At 38.6% G+C, this 11092-nt stretch overlaps 1 long non-coding RNA gene across 1 annotated transcript; it reads left to right on the top strand.

Moving 5' to 3' along the window:
- Positions 1-2572: 2572 nt before the first annotated feature.
- LOC113978614 lies at positions 2573-10456 on the top strand. Its single transcript, XR_003537622.1, has 3 exons — positions 2573-2651; positions 7688-7723; positions 10421-10456. It is a non-coding gene; the product is annotated as an uncharacterized LOC113978614 (long non-coding RNA).
- The last annotated feature ends 636 nt before the right edge of the window (positions 10457-11092 follow it).

Raw genomic sequence — 11092 nt, 5'->3', positions numbered from 1 at the left:
CTTTTAAAATTCCACCTCCTTTTATTGCAATATTTAATCATTACCCCTGACTTGTGAACTAACCTTTGTACTCTTATAGATAATAATGTTTGGGATCTGCTAAAATCTGTGACAAAGCAGAATTCTCTAGGCTTGACTGCACCCTCTGTCAAGAAGTTTTAAATCAGCTTGAAGTCCCTCTTCCAAGTGCAGTGTCACTCTCAGTGCCAAGTTGGGGAGCCTGGTAACATAAAATATCTTGGACATGTAAGTAAGTGATTACAGTTTAATGATCTTATGGTTTACATGACTCCACTGAATACAATCCTTGCATATTTTTAAAGATGTTTCACAGTGGGATTATTTTTAAGCCTTACTAACAAGTGCTGTCAGACTAGCTTAAAACAAAGCAAAAGTGAAATAATAATAAGAAAAAAGGCAACATTAGAAAGCATTTTAATCCTCGTGGGAACTAAAACCTTAAAATATTTTAGTTAGCTTCTGTTCCTCTGCCTTTATTTTTATATTCCTGAATAGCATTAAACTCAATCATATCACCACTTGTCACCTCATAAAGAAATTTGTCCCATCGTAAAATCTGAATAAACCAAGAATAGAGAGGATGACCTGCTTTGTGAAGGTGCCACTTTCTCCCCTGACTTTAAAGGGAGTGTGAATGACCATCTTAAATTACACAACATATGAAATGAGGAATTCAGGTGAAATGAACACCATGCTGAATTCAGATTCTTGGATAAACATCTAGAGTTAGGGTTTGTTTAGCAGCCAGATTTCTCGGACAGCCAACAGGGCTGAAATGAAAAATGCTTTTCAGATTGGCCCTTTTTATACCTGACACCAGCACATTAATCCTTCCCTATTTCTTCTCTGACCTGCCAATAAAAATGTAAACTTCCTGGCCCAGGACTGCTCTTTATATCAACACCACATAAGGCAGGAACAGCGACTTAATTTGTATTCTCTGAGGGCTGTTTGTAATAGGATTTATAAATACTGATAAATAGAATGCATTAAGCACTTTCATGTTATATTTATTAGCTTATTAACTGCTGGGCAATCTCCAATCTGCCACAGTATGGAAGTGCAAGAAAAACTGAATGAAGATTTAAGACTGGTTTTACTCTGGACTTGTGTAGCACAGAAATGGAGCAGATATGGCCAAATATTATTTATACAGTAGCAGAATCTCCTGGGGGAAGAGACTCCAGAGAATTTCCTGTGAAATTCAGCTCATAAAACAGCATAAAAGGAACATCATTTTCTGTTATATGAGAGTTGACTTTCCCACAAAGATCTCTAAATGTGTGCAGGAGGGGACAAAAAAGCCTTTTAGTTAGGTTGCTTTATTTACTGGTGAATTTTCAAACATCTTAAAGTTTAGGAACACTAGAGAGGGAAAAAACACCCACTTAACTTTTCTCCTTCCCACTCTCTGAGTCCCTCAAATGTGATGAAAGCATTCTTCAATTTATTTTTAAAAAAATACCTTCTCATTTGAAAAGTCAAAGGCCTTTTTTTAAGTACTAACAGCTTCTTAAGAAACCATTCATTGACACAGATCTGAGGGGGCTCAGAAAGGAATTAAGTTTTGAATACATGCAAGAGACTTTACTGTAAAAACACCGATAGCCCTGAGCCAAGATTCACAGAGCAAATATTGAAAATGTGCTTCTTATAACCTGTAGCTTCTAACGGGGCCAGGAAGAGGCATTTCCCAGGTTCCCTCTTGCAGCCACACTGGGGATAAATCAGTGGAGTAAAAGTGGTTTGTTTGTGCTCCTTTTTGCAGCAGTGACTGATGTTTTATATTGCACTGATCATTAAGCAAAAGGTGCCAGAGGTGGATCTCATAAAAAAAGAAGTAACAGGGATGTATTTTTTTTTCTGCTGTGGAACAAATCTGGATAATTTAAAACCCCACATGTTGCTTGCACCTGCCACGTGGAGCTTCATGACCAAGCAGAAGAAGCCATTTATAATTGGCTTTAGAGCTCATTAGAGCAGCATTTGTCCTCCTCTTCTTTCAGGGATTTGGGCCCTAAATCCCAGGGCTTTAGTTAAACCTCTCTGAGAGATTCCCTCTTGTCTCCTGAGCCACTTCTGACCTGTCCCTTTAACCTCTCCCCGCAGTCAAGTGTGATTTTCCCTCGTGCAGAGGAGATAAAGTCTTGGTGGCTGCTGCTTATTTCCTTCTCACACAGGTCTCTGACCACCACAGACCAAAGACTCCTGGAGTTATTTTATTTTTTTAACAACTAACTGACAAACAAATTTAGCCCTGTTCTGCTGTAGCACACTTCTAGATTATATCTGTTGCTTCTTTGAGCTCTCACATCTTTTAGGGATGCTCAGGGACCAGCTTGGAGCAGGATGCTGCCAATAACAGACCACAAGAGTAGAGAGGAGCTGAGATGCTGAAATCCAGTCCTTATTCAGTTAGGTTTTCACACCAGAAAAACGTGTTATGTTCTGTTCTTAATTCAGCTTTAGTGTTGGTCCATGTTATCAGTTGCACACAGCATATTTGCTTCCCTTCTTGATTCCAGGAGGGATGAATTGCTGCTGGATTGACAGAAATCTTCCAGCTGGGCTCCCCTTGCCAGTGTGTGCCACAAATCCCCACATCACATGGAAAATTATCTCAGCTGAAGGTATTTTATTCAATATGACTGTCTTTTGCTTTTCTTATACTGTTTGGTCCTGCTCATCTGTTTAGTCCAAAATTGTAAGTAGACTAAATATGCATTGATCAGCAAGAGGTCTAAATAAATCCTTCTGAACTTCTTCCTCTTTTGTTCCTCAGCTCAGTTTCTGGTGCAGGTACAATGCCAGACCCCAACCAAGATGGAAAATAGGGATTAACCTGTCTATAGCACTGGAATTTATTTCCCATTTCCTGATCTTCTTGGCTCTTCTTCCCCAGTAAAGGCATCCTCCTTTCAGAAGTGAACCACTGTAAAAACAGAGCATAGGAAGCCCAAATATAAATGAGAAGTATTTCTATTTCAGTTTTCAGTCACTCCAGCTGTCCCAGACATCTATTTTAACATTTCCACTCTGCTTTGGTCAACAGATAAATACAGGAGAAGGGATTCAGAGAAGCAGAATGGGAATGAATGTCTGTGATCTCCCTCTTTGGTACCTTTTTGTGGCAGAGTGGATGGATCAGCCAAGCATCATGTCATGGCAAAAGGGTCCCAAATGTACCCACAGCTCCAGTGAACACCTGCTGGGCACTCCATGGATTGTCTCTGGGGTTTGGGAACCCCAAAGCCTCAGTGGATACAGAAGCATGTGCTGCTCTCAGAACTGAGGCAGGGTCTGAACTTGTGTCCTCATGAGTGTGACCACCAGGACAGTGTGTTTTGAGAGAATCTCCACATGATTTCCACTTTCCACATTTTGGTTGATGTCCTCGTGTCTCAGAGCACAGAAACTGAGGTTTATTTGGATGAAACCAACTGGAAGCTCCACCCAATCTGTAAACTAGAAACTAATCTTATTTTTTTAATTAAAAACTCACCTAATGAGTGACCTCACAGGCATTCAGTTCAGGGTAGCAGCCTATTACAGTTTAGAACAATCCCCCAAATATACATGACAGACACCAAATAACATTTCACACAACAACCCCCCTCCCAGCAGGCTGTGCTACCTATAAACATATATACATATGCAATATTGCTGTTTTTAAAACCTTTCCTCAGGGGATTCCTCAGGAAAAGAACTCCAGAGCAGCTGCAAGACAAACCCAGATGTCGCACCGAGGTTTTGCTCCGCTGGGATCCCCTTTATTTGCCCCATAACTTGTTTTTCTCTTTTCACATCCTCTACTGATATAATCACAGCACCTCAGCCCTAAGATTTTCCAGCTCTGCCTGAGCCTGAAATGAATAATTTCAGCTTCTGAGCTGCTTTTTTTCCTCAAGAAATGTTAAATGAAATACAAAATCACCTCAGCATCCCATGAAGTTCCCACCCTGCTTTCATCCTTAAAGTGATCCCTACATTTAGTTGCACAGTCTTGCAGAGATAAAAGCTGACTTGTGCAAGTCCATCTCTCTGTGGGATGTTATTCTGAGAAGAAAATGTTTCTACTGTTTGGCCTTGCGGGGAAAAAAAAATTAGATTTCCCAGAAATTAGATCCTTTCAATGAAGTGACTAATTGAATCTAAAACCCTTGAGTTTTGATAGAGATGCTTCAATTTATTTCAAGTATTTTTGAAATGGGGAGGAATTTAAAAACAAAAGTTTGTATTTGCTGAAATTATACTTTAAACATCTGTAAATGACAACTTCTGCTTTACATGTTTACATATCTATTGAATAGATTTATTAAAATTTATAGATTTATAAATTTATTAAATTATAAATTTATTAAATTTACAATGATTAAATTTATAAATTTATAATTATTAAATTTATAAATTTATTAAACATTGTGTCCCCTTGTGACAGAAGCTCTAGGATTGCTCAGCATGTAAATGTAAATTTACCTTCCAAAGTAAATATTTTGGAAATATGGGGATGTTTTTGTTCATGTCTCACAGCTCCGAGTTCTGGGTGGGAAAGGTCACCCAGAATTCAGCACCACCTTGGGAGGTTCTTGGCTCCCGCTAAAGGGAATTTATTTACTTGTAGTAAATAAATTATTGGGGAAAGAACACAGATCTTTGTGACTTCTGGGAGAGAAAGAAGTACCCAGGATTTTAATCATGAGTTAAAATAACACTGAATGTCTGTTCTGCCTTTGTCCTAACGATGAAATACAAAATGCAAGTTTGTGAGAGTGGATATTACAGTGTTTATTATGGCAGCTATTTTACTGTAGATATGTTGCAGGAAATAGATTTAAAATCATGCAGTAAATAACTGTAAATGAAATAATTGATAGCTTTCCTATGTGGCTTGGCAAGGTTTGATTCACTCAACAGGCTGAAACTTTCATGAGTATATATGAAATAGTGTATATGATACATTCTGTAATATCCATTGTGTTATTTATTATTTATGCAATTCTTTTAAGGATTTCAAGGCTAAGAAGTGTTCTTAGGCTGTGGTGTTTTGGTTAGAAACTGTTATCTTCACCTCAATTTAGCTTTGCATGCCCTTGAAATCAATATTTTCTTCGAAGAAAAAAAGCTTTTTTTTATTTTCTCTTTCAGCTTGGGGCTGTTTTGAGACAAGCTCTATTTTGAGTAAAGAAAGGCTTCTAACTTTTAAAATATTACTGCATGGTGTTGGTGTAAAACACATACCCACTGTGCCCAGCACTGGGGTTTTGTTTGTGTCTGATCTCTGGAACAACAAAAGTGCCAGACTGCTGTGGAAGGGGCTTTATAAAAGAGCTGGATGACACAATTAAAGTGGGAAAGCATAATGGCAATGTACAATTACAGCTCAGGAGCTGAACTGAAGCCTTTCTTCCTCTCTCACTCTCTCCTTTTTATCTACATGTATCATTAGCGTCTGCACAGTGCCACAATTTTTGAAGCAATATCTCATTTTTCATTCCTCTATTTTTTATTTTTTTTTTTTTGGCATTCCTTTATTCCAGGCACTTTACATTTCACAGTGAATCAGACACTTTAAACAACCAGCCTGGCTGCTCAGACGCTTTCTGAGCACAATTTTCCACCTTTAGATACAAAATAAATTGCTGCAATAGGCTGATTGTCCAGAAGGAGAATCATGAAGTTTTAGCCTCACTTTTCCATTCCTTTGGCAGGAGTTTGACGTTGCTCTGATTCTGTGGGTAGCTCATGACCTCTGAGTAATTGCAGATGAAAAGAATGCACCTTTTATACCTATAAAATGATCATATTTCTTCTCCAATATTTGCTAAATCTTTCCATCACTATATTTTCCCAGTTTAAATTAAGCTGAGGTTATGCTTTTTTTATCACTCTAGTTATGTACATTCGAATTTAAACCTTGTAAACTCAAAACCTTAATGCCCTCCTCAAGAAGTCACTAATTAGATTTTTATAAAAATAAAAATTTACAAATTTTGTGTTCATAAACCCACAATAAATAAATAAATAGGTGGGAACACTCCAGTACTTCAGAGCCCACTGATCCAGTGGGATGCCCAGGAACAGCTTGTCAAACTGCAGCTAAAAATAAAATAAAAATTCATTAAAAATAAACACATACACCCTCACATCACAACAAATAAACCATTAAATATTATCTTCATTACATAGCTAGATATTTCCTTTAAAAGGAAGGAAATAATAAAGCAAAATGAGTTTTCTGGGCTGGGATCTAAAAGACCTAATTCTGAAAGAAGTGACTTTGGGAATTTTTAGCCCAAATCCATGGATTGAAAATGGATTGAAGCAAATCACAACCTTATATCCTTATTCAAAAGTGGCCTTTTCCACTGCCCTGATAAACCCTTTGGTTGCAACTGTAAATCTAAAGAACTTCTTTTTTTCACTGCCTGCAGCAGGAATTAGAGGCAAAGCCTTTCAACAGCTCTTTGCTGTTACAGACAATTACAAAGGAGGGCAAGTCAGAGTCCCTTCAGAAGGAATGAGAAATTCAGGTTATTTTGGGATTATATTGATGGGAGAAGGCTTTGATATTTTTGTACCACTGTAAATCTAAACTTCTCTCAATTCCAGTTCTTGAACATGAAGAGGATCCCTCCTATTAACTATGTTAACACCATCATTGAAATATCAGCAGGCAATTTATCTCATCTCCATCAAAACCCACATTGCAGCCCAGTAAATGTGTTCTGATGATCTGGAGCAAGAAAAAGGGGCTGGGAAAAGGTGGAACTCTTTGAAGGAAGAAAAAACCAAAAAAGACTGGGGAAGAAGAAGAAGAAGTAAAAGAGGGGAGAATCAGAAAAGAAATGGAAAAAGAGAATTAAAAAAACTACAGAGGAGTGAAAAATCAACATAAAGGATTTTGTTGTTCAGCTCCAAGAATGTATTCATTCAATTTTTTCCACCTGAGGGTAGGAAACTTGGATGGAACAGCAGTACTCAAAAAAACCCATATCCAAATTTCATGACTGTCGGGCAAAATGGGGACCCACAGTTTTGGAACCACTGAAAAAAAAAAAAGTACTTTTTTTCATTATTTTACTAAAGTTAGCCTTCTTTTTTGGTATATACAAATACTGAATATTTCATGTCCACTACTTAGAAAATACTCAGTATTTTCTACCAGCAGAAAACAAGACAGTATGAGTTGTAAGAGTTAAAAATCATGAGAGTGGAAGATGAAATGAGAAGTATGAGGATCCTGAGCAAAGGAAATTCTTTTAAAAATTTTAATACTTAGAAAATAGTCAGTTATGTTCATGTATTCCTTTTTTTTTGTCATATTCAACACAAATCTAGCACAGCTGATTACTTACCTCATTCAAACTATCATTAACAACACTGGGGACCAAAGAGGGCTGAACTATTCAGGAAAAAGATGTATAAATAGACACTTGGCAGACATTGTTTTTTCACATCTCTCTCTAAAAGTAGCAATTCTCTTTTATTTGTACTCTCCTTTTTAAATAAAAAAATTCAGTAGGAAAAGGAAAAAAACACACATCAGAATAATCAGTGAAGTCAAGAGCTTGATTCCTTACACAGAAATTTTTCAGTGTGTTTAATTAAATGCTTTCCTCAAGATTTTTAAGCATTTTACCTAATGTGTATTTTTGCATTTTCACAGTGCCAACCCAGTGAAAGAACTTTTAACTGAGACCTGGTAAGTACCTCCTGCTTTCCTGTACCCCACTGCCACTGAAGTCGAGTTAAATATTCCCTCTAGGACAAATTAGAGCACAGAACATGTCAAACCTTCCACTAAAAGCCTTGGAAACTTGAACAGAAAGCTCGTTATATTTGTGGGCAGAGCTGCCAAGAAAGATGCTCTGCTCTTGTTTGTTTGCAGAAATGAAGCATTCAGAGCAATATTTTAGTTCCTTTCCAAAAACCCAACAAGAAGCAGCCACTCATTATTACTCTTGTGACCCCACATTGATTATGATAAATACACAGAATTCATCTCAGGCAATATGGAATTCTATAGGAACTGCACAATTTCATTTAGTTGGGGTCGATATCCTTTTCCAAACCATGTAATTTGTGGTTGAACCCACAACAGGATGCTTTTGTGGGGACTTGCACAGCAGAAAGGGATCCCTTTGCCAAAAGTGCTTCTGCAGTTCAATATTTACACCCAGCAGTGTTGGTGTGCCATAATGTTAAACAGCTTTTATTCTGCCCTCAAACAGTATAACAGCTCATTGTTTAAAACTGGTGGATTAAAATCTGTCTGCAGTCACAGAAAGTAAAATAATGTGTGAGCTGATCTTGCTCTAGTTCATTCAATCATCTCTATTTACGGATCAATGCATAAAATTTCATAATACTCTAAAAAAAATCAAGTAAATATTTAATATTTGCCTTTGGCTTTCCCAGGGAAAGTTGCCCAGCAGCAGAATTTCTTATTTCTACTTCTAAGAGATGTAGTTGCCTCCTAAAGTGAAACCTAAATATTGGGTGCACAGCCAGTGGCCACCACCCATGGTGATGGCACCAAGCTTAGTGGAGCTAATCTAAGTTCCCTATCATTTTATTTCATCATATTATCAAAAACTGTTATAATTTCCCACTTCAGTATGGTAGGCACTCTCTGGCTTACCTAGAGAAGTGCATTTAGATTTGCCAGCTCGTGGAGCTGCTGCTGTCCAGAACTGTGGGACTCTCAGAGAAATGGGGGGTATTTTCCCTGCTGGGCAACATTAATGATCAAACCAGCTTGGAGCACTGACTGCCTTATGTTGTGAGCTGGGATTCAATCACTCTTTAATTAATTAGTAGTCTCTACTCTGAGGAGCTGCAGCAAGATGTGCAAAATTAGCAGTAACACAGGCACCCAGACCCAACCAGCTCCTCAGCCTACTCGAGTTGCAGAGCTGCTGATTTTTTAAGTACAGATAATATAGAAGGCAAAGAAAATCACAGAAAATACTGAGGCTGTCACAGTGCAGCCCAGGTAGAAATAAGCACCAAGCCCACCTTTCCCAGCCTACCTTGCAGCAATAATGGAATTATGAATGCATTGTCTAGGCCTCTAAAAGATAATACTCAATGATTTCTCTGTTCTTCCTCTTTTTGAGCACAGGTGAGCAAAATACTTTGAAAATTATGCAAATTAAACCAAGTAACTTCATTTGACAGTAGTCTCCATCATGCTAGATGGGCTAGACAGCAGTGACTTTGGTGTTTAAATAAGCACATAAATGATGACTAATAAAGAGCTACAAAGAGTGAATTTCAGGGTTCAAGCTGGGGGGAACAAAATTTTGCCACTTCAGTTCCAAATAGTATAAAGTTAATTTTGATGGAAACTGTGACTGAATCAGGATCTTTCTGACCCGTCCTATGTGTCTGACAAAACATCCTGGGTGTATCCTGACTAACCATGGAACTAAAAGTGTTTCTACTTCTGAAGTTGTTGAGCAGGCACTTCAGAGTGCAATAAGTTGTAGTGGGGAAAAAAAGTGTTTTTCCCCCTGGAGTTAAAAAAATGTTAACCCCCGAGGGGGTGGTGTTTTGATGTTGGGAGGGGGGGCTTGGACTTGGGAATTGGATTTTTGGGGGTCTCAAACCACGACATAAGGTGAGACATTGATGTGAGGATAAAGTAAAATTGCTCCTTGGCTGCATGCACCCAATCTCACGGCATCACAGAATTTAAAGATTAATGAAGCCCCTGCTGTTGTTTCCTTATCCTTGGTTTAGAAATCAACTTTTGCAGTTGCTCACAGCTATAACTTAGAACCTGGTCTCATTCTCACCCAGCAGAAAATCCTGTTTCTCCTCCCACGTATCCCTGACGTGCTCAGTGGCTGAGGAAGCCCCAGAGCAGCAGTAAAAACGTGACTCCTGCTGGGAAACCCCCGGCTCACTGTTCTGGAGGCTCTCAGACAGCACTGCAGTGAGCACAGTGAGCACACAGTGCTCTCCCAGGGCTGGGAATGCACATCCCTGTGCTCCAGGGTGATTCCTAAGGCAGTGCAATAAATGGCAGGCTTAAAGGGGAATACAGCCTGAAACTGTATTAACACACTGGCTCATCCTATTTTGCTCCTCCCAGGGCTATTTCCAGTAGAATTGGGTTAGAAGAAATTCCTGCTCTGAGCAGTTTCAAAATTCTGGCATCTTTATTACACAGAATCCAGATGAAATGGTCAGTAATTTCAAAAAATCCAAGTGAAACACAAACAAATTTTATTCTTACTGAGTACTAAACCATCAGGCCTTGTTCAAACTCTGGAGTGTTTGTTTTGCAACTCCTGTCTGAGACAATTGGCCATTTTATCTTGTTTTGCACCACTCATGTTCTTCCATTTACCTCTTGTATTTAATTATCCTGCTTCATTATGCTCCCTTTCAGGTCAAGAGTTATTTGAAATGACTGCAGCAACTGTTGGTGAGTTTCTACTGCATTTAGAAGAAAAAAAAGAAAAAGACCAAAAGGTAGTTAGACAACCATTTTATTGAAGTCAACAAGGCCATTCTTGGCATGAAGTGTTACTTAGGATTACAGATAGCAGGTGTCTGCCTTAAGTCACAGTCTCCTATTAAATACTTCACATGAGTACTAAATATTGTAAAGGTTAAAGACTTGAATTTATCACAATTTTATTATGGGACCGTGAACACTTTTACAACTGTAACCCCACAACATTATACCCAGTATATTGAGTACTAAAGCCACAGTGCTGCAAATGTCAATTGGCTCATAAATAATGTCAAACAATTTCATATCTACACGAATTTAATTATTTAGACTCGTCAACTTTCCCCAACGTGCTGATTTATAAAGTGAAATAATGTGCTGGCTCAAAATATGTCCCTGTCCCCCGTAGTCAAGAACAACTCTAAACAACAAACTTTGAAATATGTAAGTGTTCAGAAGAGAAATCCCACTGAGAGCAGCCAAAGGGGAGCATGGAGGGCTGGCAGCCCTGGGGGGTGGGATGCCCGGGATGCAGGTGAGATGCCCGGGATGTGGGTGAGATGCCCGGGATTCAGGTGGGATGCCCGGGATGCAGGTGAGATGCCC

This window comes from Neopelma chrysocephalum, unplaced genomic scaffold (genome assembly GCF_003984885.1).
Source record: "Neopelma chrysocephalum unplaced genomic scaffold, ASM398488v2 Primary Assembly neopelma1_347, whole genome shotgun sequence".
NCBI lineage: Eukaryota > Metazoa > Chordata > Aves > Passeriformes > Pipridae > Neopelma > Neopelma chrysocephalum.
Note: the sequence above shows the minus strand (reverse complement) of the source record. Positions and strands in the feature narration are given on the sequence as shown.